General features: G+C 43.1%; 1 protein-coding gene across 1 annotated transcript in view; it reads right to left on the minus strand.

The window, feature by feature from the left end:
• Positions 1-4,501, minus strand: part of Nt5c2 (5'-nucleotidase, cytosolic II) — a 137,370-nt gene that overhangs the window by 125,911 nt on the left and 6,958 nt on the right. The gene's annotated exons all lie outside the window — the stretch shown is intronic.

The raw sequence follows: 4,501 nt of genomic DNA on the forward strand, positions 1-4,501 counted from the left end.
GAAAGAAAGAAAGAAAGAAAGAAAGAAAGAAAGAAGGAAAGAAAGAAAGAAAGAGAGAGAGAGAGACAAGGCACAGGCTTGTAATTTCACCCCTTGGTAGGCAGCTTGCTGTGAATTTTAGACCAGCCTGACCCACATACAACCAGTCACATAAATAATAACTTAAAAGTGTCAGGGGAGGGGAAGGGGGATCAGGGGCTTCCGAAGGGGAGACCTGGAAAGGGGAAAACATTTGAAATGGAAATAAAGAAAATCTCTCCCCCCCCAAAAAAAAAATGCCAGGGACTGGAGAGATGGCTCAGCTGTTAAGAGCACTGACTGAGGGCTACACAGAGAAACCCTGTCTCGAAAAAACCAAAAAAAAAAAAAAAAAAAAAAAACTGACTGCTCTTCCAGAGGTCCTGAGTTCAAATCCCAGGAACCACATGATGGCTCACAATCATCTGTAATGAGATCGAATGCCCTCTTCTGGTGTGTCTGAAGACAGTGACAGTGTACTTATATTAACTATAATAAGTAAATCTTTTTTTAAAATGTCAGAAAAAAAAGTGTTAGGTGTATCCTTTAATTGTGTGTTCAGAGAACTCTGGCATGAATGTGTAAAACTTCTCAGTCTGCCTCCGAAGCTCTGCCCCCCACCCCCCATCCATGCTGCCAGTCCTTTCCAGCCTTTGTGGTGACCCTCATGTACTGATGCTCTGTCCTGCTCTATTATTACATACATGCTACTAATAGAGAACGGTTTTCTGTTCAAACTACAATCCTTTTTTACATTTGTCTACTTTGGGAAGGGCAGGATGCATATATGCACCAGAGAACACAGGTGGCGGTCACAGAACACTTTCAGGAGCCCATTCTCCCCTTCCACCACGTGGCTCCCTCAGCCAGCTTGGTGTCTTTTCTGTCTGGGCCACCTCACCATTCTCCTCAGGTCGGGATTCTTTTTCACCTCTCAGACTATCTGTATTCATCCTGAAAGATTTTTCTCTTCTAGCAACAACGAACTTGTAAGTGCAGGAAACTCTGAGGATTGATGGGTCCTTGGATCCTTTTTTCCTTCCCCAATCCTGAGCCACCACAATGGGAAATCTGCCACTAAGAATCAGCAAAGATCATTCCAATTCATTCTGATTCCAATTCTGTGACATCTAAAAACCAGGCACCCACCACAGGGCTGACAATCAAATGAGGAAAGGGGAAGCCAGCTTCCAGAGAGGTCTGGAGCTGTCCGAGGTACTGACGAGAGGCTGACACACGCATGCGTCCTCCTCATCCTGGGGCTCAGACACTCTGGTGCAGCCTAGCTTAGAAGTAGATAAATAAAGAGAAAATCCTAAAGATGAGGGAAAGGGAAGAGAGAAGAGAGAGAGAGAAAGCATGTGAATGCAGATAGGTTTAAGCACCAAGGAACTGCCTGTGCTGGCTAGTTTTATGTCATCTGGACACAGGCTATAGGTATTTTGGATGAAGGACCCTCAATTGAGAAAATTCAGGAAAGTCTGTAGGGCATTTTCTTGGCTGATATGAGAGGCCATATCACTGTGGATGGTGCCAAGAAGCAGCAAGCCAGTAGGGAGCACCCCTGCATGGCCGTCTTCATCAGCTCCCATCTCCAGGTTCCTGTCCTGTTTGAGTTTCTGTCCTGAATTCCCTCAGTGGTGGACTGAAGTTGCTTTTGGTCATGTATTTTATCATAGCAACAGAATCCATAATTAAGATAACTGCTGAAGTATAAACACAAACACTTATATTTCAGTTTACTTTAAATAATAGGGGCTTGGAGAGATGGCTCAGCGGTTAAGTGCACTGACTGCTCTTCCAGAGGACCCAGGCTCACTTCCCAGCAACCACATGGCAGCTCACAACTGTCCATAACTCCAATTCCAGAGGATCCAATGCCCTCTTCTGGCTTCCATGGGCACTAGGCAAGCATGCAGGCTAAATACACATAAATATTTTTTATCTCAAAAAAATAATAACGGTTAACAAGAAATAAAAAAGCATGAAGTAATTATGTATGTGAAAAAGCTACACATCAAACAACACAACTGTAGAAACACAAATTTGTGAGCAAAACTGATGCATTATTACCATCAAGTGAGTTATCCAAAAGACTCCCAACTAGAGTGTTCTCAACAGGAAAAAGCAAAACTAGGGGCTGGCGAGATGGCTCAGTGGTTAAGAGCGCTGACTGCTCTTCCGAAGGTCCGGAGTTCAAATCCCAGCAACCACATGGTGGCTTACAACCATCTGTAACGAAATCTGATGCCCTCTTCTGGAGTATCTGAGGACAGCTACAGTGTACTTACATATAATAAATAAATAAATCTTTAAAAAAAAAAAAAGCAAAACTAAAACAGAAGAACCTACAGACGCCACTGAAGACCGACAAGAGAATCAACAAATGGAAGCATATATATGGAACTTTAACTTTTTTCAAATCTCATTTTTAATGATGGTTCTTAAATGCTTTAACCTTCCTTGCAACCCACCACTCACCAGAGGTAGTGGAAAAGAAAAAATACAGGGGAAGTGGACCTGTTTAGAAAGGTTCTTTGGAGCAACTCCCGTCTGTGTTGTCTGGAAATCTGCAGCTCAGTTAACAGGTTAGCAGCAGCAGCAGCAGCAGCAGCAGCAGCTCCATCCACTCGCAAATACTTCATAGATACACCAGCAGTCGGGTTCGGAAGAGTTGCATTAGCAAAAGCAGTGACAAAGCCAAGCAGAGTCAGTCAGGCCTCAGCCTCAGCTGGAATCATCAGGAGGGACCAAGAGGAACACCAGGAGAAGTTCTTGGCTGTGCCTCTCTCAAGGAGAGGAAATGAAGATCAGCGAAGACATGAGATCCACAAGTGTTGCACAGCTAGCTGTACCAGCAAGCCAAGCTCAGCCTCCATCACTGTCCATCAGAGTCCTATTTATACCCTCCAAACATCATGTCCTCCACCCGAGTCTTGCATCAGCACGTGCATCCAATTAGCCAGAGTCTCTGGAATCAGCAACAAACCGCAGCACACCACCAGAAGGTCCTGGTGTGTCTCTATGGAACCCCAACACATGCAGCTCAACTACGCAGTGTAAGGCGGACCAATACATGCATGTCGTTAGCAAAGAATCTTTCATCACGTGTCCTCTCACGTGCTTGCTTTAGCAGAACATCCTCTCTCCTGTGTCAGCTTCAGCGAAATGTTCCTTTACAAGTCTGCCTCAGCATTTCCTACCTGTGTCCACTTTATCCTTCATGTGTTTGCCCCAGCAAAACGCCATCCAACTGACTTTCCAAAGAACCCTCAAGTTTCCACTTCATACATCTATATGTATATGTGTGTGTGTATAAGTAATCCAACAATTTATACAGTAAGTAAAAAGATTTATGTCCCAAGAAAATGTCTATACTTCACAAAATGAAGAAAAACGTATAAGCCTGGCATGGTGGTGCATGCATCTAATCCCAGCATTTGGGAGGCTGGAGCATGATCTCCTTGACTTTGACATGAGTCGTGTGTGTGTGTGTGTGTGTGTGTGTACAGTATAATAAATAATACGTTACAAGGCAATATTTATTTTGTAAATTAAACTACTCCAAGAACAACAATGCCAGAGCTCAGTACCTATACCAGATGACTACAAATGCATCAAGACACACAACATCTCTGTAAGCCGGTCTAACGCTACTGTGAGTTCCCATCTTCCTGTTATTCCAGAATAAGCAGGCTTTCCTATTGTTGGGTAGACAGCAGTGGCAGAGGAGTTTACAATTACACCATGACCAGACACGGTTACACTGAAACTTGCTGGATCAATCCCAGATTTGGATGGTACTTGCCTTTTGTCTACTTTATCCCCTTGCCTATCTATGTATATTAATCAATTTTCTGAACTTACCTTGAAAAACAAATTAAATCCTGAGAAAAGTTAGCTTTTGCACAATGAACATATGTGCACCCCTGCACTAAATACACCAACCACTAAGTTTATGTTACTTCTCTTCCTCCTCTACGGGCTTCTGTGCATGCACATGTGTATGTGTACATGCATGCATGTGTGTGTGTGTGTGTCTGTGTGTGTGTGTGTGTCTGTGTACTATTTTTGCCAAACATCTGAAAGTGACATAAGTTCCATGACTCAAACCCTAAATACTCCAACACGTACCTTATAAGAACATTTCCCTACATTTATATATGTCTTACTTTGAAATAGTTTAAGGCTTACAAGAGGTTTCGAAAATAGCACAGGAAGTTGCCGCGTACTGATTACCACCAGGCTTCCCATGAAAACTTACATAACACACTACACCATCAAATGCAGGAAAACGGGAGTATACTAACTCAGCTACAGACCTTATTTGGAAAGCTCGCGCTTTCTCTCCCCTACCCTCTCTCATTTCCATGTATAATCTTCTAAGTGACAGAACTATTATCACATATAGAAACACTCCCTCACATCACCCAACAGTACAACCCTGCTGAGCCCTAACCCTGTCAATTTTTTTTTTTTTTTT

This window comes from Mus caroli, chromosome 19 (genome assembly GCF_900094665.2).
Source record: "Mus caroli chromosome 19, CAROLI_EIJ_v1.1, whole genome shotgun sequence".
Lineage (NCBI taxonomy): Eukaryota > Metazoa > Chordata > Mammalia > Rodentia > Muridae > Mus > Mus caroli.